Source organism: Stenella coeruleoalba (genome assembly GCF_951394435.1).
Source record: "Stenella coeruleoalba genome assembly, chromosome: 20".
Taxonomy (NCBI): domain Eukaryota; kingdom Metazoa; phylum Chordata; class Mammalia; order Artiodactyla; family Delphinidae; genus Stenella; species Stenella coeruleoalba.
The window spans coordinates 38,051,843-38,063,053 of NC_137166.1; positions in this window are offsets into that span (position 1 = coordinate 38,051,843).

Here is an 11,211-nt window from a genome sequence, read left to right on the forward strand (position 1 = left end):
TCTGTGTGTATCATCTTTAATTTATTTCATCAGTGTCTCATAATTTTCTGAGTACAGGTCTTTTACCTCCATAGGTATGTTTATTCCTAGGTATTTTATTCTCTTTGTTGCAGTGGTAAATGGGAGTGTTTCCTTAATTTCTCTTTCAGAGTTTTCTTCATTAGTGTACAGGAATGCAAGAAATTTCTGTGCATTAATTTTGTATCCTGCTACTCTACCAAGTTCATTGATTAGCTCTAGTAGTTTTCTGGTAGCATCTTTAGGATCCTCTATGTAGAGTATCATGTCGTCTGCAAACAGTGACAGTTTTACTTCTTCTTTTCTGATTTGGATTCATTTTGTTTCTTTTTCTTCTCTCATTGCTGTGGCTGAAACTTCTAAAACTATGTTGAGTAACAGTGGTGACAGTGGGCAACCTTGTCTTGTTCCTGATCTTAGTGGAAATGGTTTCACCATTGAGAACAATGTTGGCTGTGTGTTTGTCATATATGGCCTTTCTTATGTTGAGGTAAGTTCCGTCTATGCCTACTTTCTGGAGGGTTTTTATCAAAAATGTGTGTTGAATATTGTCAAAAGCTTTTTCTGTATCTATTGAGAAGATCATATGGTTTTTCTCCTTCTATTTGTTAATATGGTTTATCACATTGATTGATTTGCATATATTGAAGAATCCTTTCATTCTTGGGGTAAACCCCACTTGATCATGTTGTATGATCCTTTTAATGTGCTGTTGGATCATATTTGCTAGTATTTTGTTGAGGATTTTTGCATGTATATTCCTCAGTGATATTGGCCTGTAGCTTTCTTTTGTGACATCTTTGTCTGGTTTTGGTATCAGGGTGATGGTGGCCTCATAGAATGAGTTTGGGAGTGCTCCTCCCTCTGCTATATTTTGGAAGAGTTTGAGAAGGATTGATGTTAGCTCCTCTCTAAATGTTTGATAGAATTCGCCTGTGAAGGCATCTTGTCCTGGGCTTTTATTTGCTGGAAGATTTTTGATCAGAGTTTTAATTTCAGTGCTTGGTCTGTTTATATTTTCTATTTTTTTCTGGTTCAGTCTCAGAAGGTTGTGCTTTTCTAAGAATTTGCTCATTTCTTCCAGGTGTCCATTTTATTGGCATAGAGTTGCTTGTAGTAATCTCTCATGATCCTTTGTATTTCTGTAGTGTCAGTTGTTACTTCTCCCTTTTCATTTCTATTGATATGAGTTTTCCTCCCTTTTTCCTTGATGAGTCTGGCTAATGTTTTATCAATTTTGTTTATCTTCTCAAAGAACTGGCTTTTAGTTTTACTGATCTTTGCTATTGTTTTCTTCATTTCTTTTTCATTTATTTCTGATCTGATCTTTACGATATCTTCCCCTCTGCTAACTTTGGGGGTTTTTTTTGTTCTTCTTTCTCTAATTGCTTTAGGTGTAAGGTTAGGTTGTTTATTTGAGATGTTTCTTATTTCTTGAGGTAGGATTGTATTGCTATCAACTCCCTCTTAGAACTGCTTTTGCTACATCCCATAGGTTTTGTGTCATCGTGTTTTTATTGTCATTTCTTTCTAGGTATTTTTTGACTTCCTCTTTGATTTCTTCAGTGATCTCTTGGTTATTTAGTAGTGTATTGCTTAGCCTCTATGTGTTTGTATTTTTTACAGATTTTTTCTTGTAATTCATATCTAGTCTTGTAGTGTTGTGGTCGGAAAAGATACTTGATATGATTTCAATTTTCTTAAGTTTACCAAGGCTTGATTTGTGACCCAAGATATGATCTAACCTGGAGAATGTTCCATGAGCACTTGAGAAGAAAGTGTATTCTGTTGTTTTTGGTTGGAATGTCCTATATATATCAATTAAGTCCATCTTGTTTAGTGTATCATTGAAAGCTTGTGTTTCCTTATTTATTTTCATTTTGGATGATCTGCCCATTGGTGAAAGTAGGGTGTTAAAGTCCCCTAATATGATTGTTCTATGTCGATATCCCCTTTTATGGCTGTTAGCATTTGCCTTATGTATTGTGGTGCTCCTATGTTGGGTGCATAAATATTTACAATTGTTATATCTTCTTCTTGGGTTAATCCCTTGATCCCTTGTAGTGTCCTTCTTTGTCTCTTGTAATAGTCTTTATTTTAAAATCTCTTTTGTCTGATATGAGAATTGATCCTCCAGCTTTCTTTTGATTTCCACTTGCATGGAATATCTTTTTCCATCCCCCTATTTTCAGTCTGTATGTGTCCCTAGGTCTGAAGTGTGTCTCTTGTAGACAGCATATATATGGGTCTTGTTTTTGTATCCATTCAGCCAGTCTATGTCTTTTGGTTGAAGCATTTAATCCATTTTGTTGGGGGCTTAAATAATCCCAATGCCTAAGTTATTTCCATACCATTTTTTTAATGAGTCCAAAAGCTTTTTTTTTTGTTGTTGTTGTTTTTATTTTTTTGTTTTTAGCACGTGTGTATGTAATGTAAGCCCTGACAGTTGTGGGGTTTTTTTTTTGTTTCTTAGTTAGTTTGTTTGTTTTTCCAGAATGCAAGTGCTTGACTTAAGCTTTGATTGCCAAGGTATCCATTTCAAAGAGGAATCCACTACAAAGCAGGCAATCTCAAATAAATATACGACTAGATAAAGAGCCAGGCCCGTTGCCTTCCCCCACTGAGGTTTCTTTATTTTAGAGATCCTGTCTTTTTGATAATAACCATTCTAATAAGTGTGAAATGATATCTCTTTGTGGTTTTGATTTGCATTTCCCTGATGGTTAATGATTTTGAGCATCTTTTCATAGACCTGTTGGCCATCTGTATGTCTCTTTTGGAAAGATGTTTATTCAGATCTTTTGAGTTGTATGAGTTCTTTATACATTTTGGATATTAGCCCCTTATCAGATATATGATTTGCAAATGTTTTCTCCTATTCAATAGGTTGCCTTTTCATTTTTTTTGGTGGTTTCCTTTGCTGTGCAGAAGTTTTTTAGTGTGATGTAATCCCAGTTATTTTATTTTTGCTTTTGTTGCTTTTGCTTTTGGTTCAGATTAAAAATATCATTACCAAGATCTATGTGAAGGAATTTGCTCAACAGGAATCCCCGAAGCCAATGAAGTTACCGTCTCTGGGAGTGGACCAGACGTCAGTGGTTTTTAAAGTTCTCAGATGATTCTAATGAGCAAACAATTTTGAGAACCACTTCCCTAGGCAAATCCTTTCATGAAAAGTATAGGAAAACCTCCTAGTGGTTTCCCTCACAATAGAAAAATTGACTCCTTCCCTTGGACCACTTTCCCTACATATTGGGGAATGTCCATTCTTCCCATAAAGCCCATTGAATTTAATTCTTCGTTAATAATTTTTTTAACTTTGAGGAATAATTGACAAATATAATTGTATATATTTAAAGTATACAACATGATGATTTGATATACTTATACACTGTCAAATGATTATCAAGGTAAAGATAATTAACACATCCATCACCTCACATAGTTAACTTTGTTTGGGGGGGCAGTGAGAATACTTAAGATCTACTCTCAGGAACTTTCAAAATATACAATATCTTATTATTAACTGTAGACACCATGCTGTACATTAGATCCTCAGAACTTACCCTTCTAACTGAAAATTTGGATCCTTCGACCTACATTATCCCATTTCCCTGTCCCCCAGCCCATTCTACTCTGTGTCTCTATGAAATTGACTTTTTTTAAGATCACATATATCACATTTTAATTAAAACTAAAATTAAATAAAATTTAAAATTCAATTCTAGATATACTAGTCACATTTCCAGTGCTCAGTAACCGCATGTGGCTAGTGGCTACAACATTAGCACAGATTTCAGAACATTTCCTTCATTGCAGAGAGTTCCAAATGACAGCTCTGGTCTAGATAATACTCCATAATTATGTGACAGGATGCAAATGAATTTTCTGCAATTACTCTCCTTCCTTCTTCACTTCATATTTGAATGAACGAAAACCTATGATTTAGGATTCATGAGTGATACAAATAAATAAGTGGTAAACATATTGTTTTTAATCTTTCTAGAAAACAATGACTAAATGCAAAAATTACTCTACCCAGAGCTGTATCTTTATAGGACTTTTATAAATATCTAATGACTAATATACAAAAAAAATTGACCAATGACAAATACTAGTCAATGTTTAATATTAATTAATAGGAGAGACAAAACTGATCTTCAAAGTGAGATAATAAGTCAAGAGAAATGTCTACCCAGATAGTCAAGCAATGTAATTTCAAGTTTTTCAAATTACAAAGTAAAACAGGCCTACTGTAAAATAATACTAAAAACTGTGTAAAGAAAGAACCTAACCATCTCCCTCTCCCAAGCCCTCAGCTGTGACCCGCCCTACCAGCCAGCAGGCACTTCCACACCCTCCTCTCTGCTCATGCAAACATGTCAAAGCAACAATATACATATAGAGAGTGTTTTTTTGTTTGTTCTTTTACCAAGAAAACCGTGTTATACAGTTTACTTTGCAATGTTCTTTTCACTTAGCAAAATGTCATAGACATCCCTATGTATCTATAGATATGGCTATAACTCAAATTTTCCCAATCTCTTTCTGCATATAGACAGATTTATGCATATACATATATATTCATGTATATACATATATGTATATATATAATTTTACAAAATGGGCTATTTATGCTGGGCAGGGACATGCAGCAGGTAATTAGTGGCATTTTCTTGCTTTTTCCTTGTTAGCTTGTTTCTACACACCCTCTGCTAACCCCTCTTCCCTCCCCACATCCATACCTTGCCAACTAAGGAATGTTGCTCGCCACCAGTTTCTACAAGAAACAAGTCAATTGCCACTGCAGCTGCTAACCTACAATACACCCTTGAAAGGAATTCAGGGCAAAGGTTGGGATAAGGCACTCTGTGCTCTGGGAAAACTGGTAGAACAGGCCCTCAGATAGTTAGATATTTTCAGGAGAAATTTTTTATGAACTTGAATTCTTGCATTTCCCTTAGTATACTTAGAAAAGCATTAAAATCATTAATAGTGATATCTCTTCCTTGTGACTAGCAGTAACACTCTACCGAAATGTGTTCTTGATTGCATGTACCTCTTGGCCAAAATCATATATATACTGACCTCCCCCACTACTTCTTTGGAGCAGTTCCTCAGAGCTCTCAGTAAATCCCTTCAAAAAACTGAAACTCACAGCTCTCATGTTATGAGTTTTTTTCAGTAAACAACCTCAATCCCAGATAATCCATGTTAACAATACCTGATATTCTCCCACACTTTTCCCACACTCATAAAATTACATGCAGAAACTTTTATACATTCTTCTATTGTTTTTGTCATTGTCACTTTGTTTTTAGTTTCGGCCCACTATAAATTCACCAAAACAAATATTCTTATACCTTCATTTTCCCATATTTGTGTGTTTATTTCTATGGGGAGTGTCTCAAAAGAGGAACTGCTGCACCAGTGGGTATGTCTATTTTTGTTTTGGGAAAGCAGTCTGGAGAAATATATTAAAATTATCTATTTCTGCCAGGAATGTATGAGTTTACCCTTTTCTCACACTTACTCAACAACAAAAGATACTAGTTTTCTTGAAAGCTTTGCCCATGTGATGGATGTAAAATGATATCTCATTACCATTATGCTTAATCTGACAACTAGGAGATTTTATACCTTCTCATCTATTTACTAGTCACTCATATTTACTTTTCCTCTATTTGCTTATACATTCCTTTTTCTTATTTTTTTTCTGGAGTTTTGTCCCTTTCTTGTCAATTTATAAAATCTCTATATTATGGATATTAACTAATCCTTTCACTTTCATTAGAATTTTTTTACAAATCTATTATTTGGCATTTGATTTGGCTAATATCTTTTGTTATTCAAAATTTTATTTTTTTACATAAACAGGTCTATCTTTTCTGCTATAGTTTTTTTTTTTTTTTTTTTTTTTTTTTTTTTTTTGTGGTATGCGGGCCTCTCACTGCTGTGGCCTCTCCCGCTGCGGAGCACAGGCTCTGGACGCAGAGGCCCAGTGGCCATGGCTCACGGGTCCAGCCGCTCCATGGCATGTGGGATCCTCCCAGACCGGGGCACGAACCTGTGTCCCCTGCATCGGCAGGCGGACTCTCAACCAACCACTGCACCACCAGGGAAGCCCTCTGTTATAGGTTTTAAATGTTCTCTCATGATTAAGAAGGTCTTTCCATCCTCAAATTACATATACATTTTCTGAGATTTTCTTAATTTTTTTTGTCTTACATGCATTGTAATCTCCCTAGAATTTATTTTTATGCATAATAAGAGGTATGCTCCAACTGTTTTCTTTGAGGTGGATGGTAGGTTTTGCAAACACCACTTATTAAACAAACCATTCTTTCTCCTCTGAACTGAATCCTGCTTTTCTTGTATTAAATTCTCATATACCCTGAGATCTAGTTCTTGATAGTCTATTTTGTTCCACTAACCTGTCTGTTCCCATGTCGATATCATATTAATTTAACTACAATTATTTTATAGTAGGTTCTTGTATCTGAAGCAAATTTTCATTCTTCTTTTTTATATTTTTCTTAGCCATTCCTGGATATTTCTTCTTCTATATAAATTTTATGACCATTTTACCCTAAATAAAACAAAGTAAACAAACAAACAAAAAAAACAGAAAAGAAAAAATGCTGTAGCAATCTTAATTGGAAGTTCATTAAATGTATATGTTAATCTGGAGAGAATTTACTTTTTAATGAAACTAAGTTATCCCGTTCAAGAGCTTCTGTCTTTCCATTTATTTAGATCTTGATTTAAACTTTTCTCTATAGTCCTATACATTTCTAATGAAATGCATACATGTTTTATGGTTTTTTGGTCACAAACACATTTAACAAATATTTATTTAGCGTCTACTATACAGCAAGCACTGTTCTAGGTCCTGAGAATAGTGACTTAAAAAGTCTTTACCCAAGAGTAGCTTACGTATTATAAAGGTAATGCTTTTCCCCATTTTCATTTTTAGGAACTTACTTCTGATGTAGTGAAAAGCTTTGATTTAGAATACTTGTCTCACATCTCAACACCTTACCAAATTCTTAATTCTTGTGTTTTAATTAGGGCCTCTAGGTTTTCTGGAAATGTTACATTATCAACAAAAAAAATGTAGCTTTATCTCTTATTTTCAAGGATTTGTACTGATTATTTCATTTTCTTGTCCTATTACATTTTCTAGAACCTCCAAAATAGTGTTAAATAATGCTAGTGATAGTGGGTATCACTAGCTAGTCCTAATCTTTGGAGTCATCCTAGTGTTTCACAATTTAGAATGTTTGCTATTAGTTTTGCTAAATAGCCTTTCTCATATTTCAAGATTCTCCTTCCCTATTTATTTAGATTGGTGTTAGAAATGCCTTTTCCACATCTATTGATAACTTTATATGTTTTTTCTTCTTTGTTGCTTTAATAAAGAGTGTTGATACCAAATCACATCACATTCCTAGAATAAACTTTATGTAGTCAAAGTTTATTGTTCTTTTGCTACATTGTTTGATTTTGGGGGGAGGAGGGCAATGCTGGGTACTGTGTATTTTACTGATAGTACATGACAAGGTAGTGCTCCCTAAGCCCCTCCTCTTCTTCAGAGGGTCTGGATTGGAAACTGTGTTGAGCACAGGAAATTCTCAGTGTGTTGAGGGATTGAGCTGGGGCAAGGGCCTCTCACTGTGTCTGGTGGTTCAGGGCTCTTACTACTTAGAGGCCATGTGGACCAATAAGGGCCACCACCCTGTTGCTGTAGTCAAATACACTGTCATACCAGGAAATAAGCTTGACAAAGTGGTCACTGAGGGCATTTTCCAGCCCCAGCGTCAAAGGTGGAAAAGTAGGTTTCACTGCAAAAGTTGCAGGAGACAAGCTGGTTGTCTGTGCAGCCCAGGATACCCTTTAGGGGGCCTTCTGATGTCCGCTTCACCACCTTCTTGATGTCATGATGTTTAACAGCTTTTTCTAGATGGCAGGTCAGATCCACAACCAACACACTAGGGGGGTGGAAATACGGAAAGCCATACTAGTGAGCTTACCATTCAGCTCAGAGATAACTTGCCTACAGCCTTGGAGATGGCCTTTCCATTTATGACAAGCTTCCCATTCTCAGCCTTGACTGTACTACTAAACTTGCCATGGGTGAAATTATACTGGAACATGTGGACCAAGTATTTGATGTCAGTGAAGGGTCATTAATAACAATATCCACTTTGACAGAGTTAAAAGTAACCCTAATGACCAGATGTCCAATACAGCCAAATCCATTCAATCCACCCTTTGCCATCATGTCTCAGGGATGATGTGGCTATCTGTCAAAGGGGAGGAGTAGAGAGCCCAGATTTCTGTTTCTGGTATTTTATTTAGAAACTTCCATTTATTCAGTAAATGAGACTGATGTATTATCTTATTTTTGTATATTTCATGTCAGGTTTCAATACTAAATGTATGATAAATTCATAAAATGAATTGTAGGGCTTCCATCTCCCACCTCACCCCACACCCCCATGATGCAGAATTTTGCTAACCCCAAGTATGCTTCATGGACTAGTGGCATGGACATCACCTGGATGTCAAGCTCATTTCCTGGAACTTGTTAGAAATGCAGAATCTGAGGCCCTAACCCAGACCTACAGAATCAGAATGTGCATCATGAACAAGATCCCCAGATGAATATGTGCAGTAAGATTGGAGAAGCTCTGACCTAGTCTACTTTAAACAGCATTAGAATTAACTTTTCTTTAAAGTGTCATATAGAACTCAGATGAAGACAACCAGTCATGATAACTCTTTATATTTAACTTTATCTATGCTAATTGGTGTATTCAAGGTATCCGCTTCTTGAGTAAATTTTGGTATTTTACATTTTGTTAGTAAATCATCTGTATCCCCAGAGCTTTATAACTTTGTTGCAGCAGAGTTGCATTATTTTATTATTAACCTCTTCCATCGAGGGATGATGGCCAGCTCTTTTCCTCATCTTATGTATTTTTACTCTGTCTCATTTTTTCTTTATTTTATCTATTTTCTTGGTATTTTCAAATAACCAGCTTTTGGATTCAATTAGTAATAATCCTTCGATGTTAAATGGGTGTGTGTGGGAGGCACCCTACAATGTGAACCATTACTATGAATGAGTTTAGCTTTGCTCTCTATTAGCATCAAAACCATGTACACGGACGGGACTTCCCTGGTGGCGCAGTGATTAAGAATCCGCCTGCCAATGCAAGGGACACAGGTTCGATCCCTGGTCTAAGATCCCACATGCCGCAGAGCAACTAAGCCCGGGCACCACAACTACAGAGCCTGCACTCTAGAGCCCAGGATCTGCAACAAGAGAAGCCGCCACCGCAATGAGAAGCCCGCGCACCGCAACGAAGAGTAGTCCCGGCTTGCCGCAACTAGAGAAAGCCCGCGCGCAGCAACGAAGAACCAACGCAGCCATAAATAGATAGATAGGTAAATAGTTTAAAAACGCCAAACATGTACACTTGCAAATCTGAACTTCTAGGGAAGAATGCAGGATTAATACCAAACTTCAATTAATAAAATACAGTCTTGAATAGGGACATACCTCCACCTAAATTGCCTTTCTACATACCTAATCATATTATAAAGTCATCTATGGCCTCACTGGTATACCTCACTGAATAATGCTTCAAGCTTTTGTACATGCTTTAGAGTTTATATGCCTTTCACACCCTTTATCTCATTTGAGATTTATATTTAAAAGGATCTAATATATAATCCTTGGCTAAGGGGAAAATGGTCCATAACCTGATTTTCATATCCTGAGACCAGCTGGGGCCCTCAGAATGCTCTGTCCTTCCAAAGGACCAACTGGGCCAGAGGAGAGACTGCGTCTTTGGGGAGAGTTAAGAAAGCATGCATTCCCTCAGATCCAGGGAGAGGCTGAGTTGGAATTTTACCACACATAAAGAAAACGGTAGATTTCAGCCATTCACCCTAGACTGGACAATTACGTGAAATGCAGTAGCTTTTTTTCCCCCCCCTTCAATTAAGGAGTCAAAATGATGTTTGTCCTTTTAAAACTGTATGAAAAACCTATTATTTATACACTTTCATTTCTTACCTTTGCAAATGTTCTATTCAGATTAAGAATTTCAAAAGCCAGATGACTGTAAGCTTTTGCAGTCAAATTGGCTCAAGTTTAGGATAACAGCTACAAAAAATATCAAGTGTAGTTTATTAAATTTGGGATTTTCAGTTCACTGACAGACCAGTCTTGTGTTGATTGTTATGGAGAAATTGTTACAAAGATATTGCTGAAGCCGTTCACAAAATTAATTTTAATTTTGTGCTCAAATTGGAGATTTCCAATCTATAATAATCTTTTTTTTAACATCTTTATTGGGGTATAATTGCTTTACAATGGTGCGTTAGTTTCTGCTTTATAACAAAGTGAATCAGTTATACATATACATATGTTCCCATATCTCTATAATAATCTTTTTATAAGCATTCACATAAGCAAACACTTGAATAGTCTTTCTTTTGTGTTGTATTTAGGTCTCCTTTAAGTAGCTAAAGTAGAAACCATCTTAACCTCGCACTCCTGGCAGGACTATGTTTAGGACATTTTTAACCCCAATAAGTAGTGCTATTAAAAAAGAGAAAATAGTCTGCAATCCTTCCTACCTCAAAGAATTCATCAATTCACCATTTGATAGTATTCTTCCTCTCTAAGCAAAATGTTCCCTTCCTAAATCCCAGGATGGAAAGTGAATAAGAGATGAAATGGTATAAAGTAATGAAATGATGTCAACTGCATTTAAAAGTGTTGAAAATATGTGGGAAGAGATTAAAAGAATATAGGTGACAACAAGCAAGTTGTATTACAGGAGCAAAGTCTTTACTGATGGTATGCACGCAAGTAGGACCTTAATAGAGGTTCCACGTTAAGGAGTTTTGAAGTCATCTCTTGACCTACATTAATGCATTCATCCATAAAAGAAAAACTGAGGGGGTATTATTTTTCAGATGAGGAAGGGAAGCACAAAAAGATTAAGTGATTTATGTCAGATCACACACCTAGGAAACAGCAGAGCCAAGATTTGAACCCAGGAACCATGCCCATACTCTTCCCATAACTATATGCAGGATGGTTTTTTAGGGGACAGGATTGGAGGAAATAGGAAAGACCTGTTTGGAATCTTGCTGCAGTAGACCAGGCAAGAA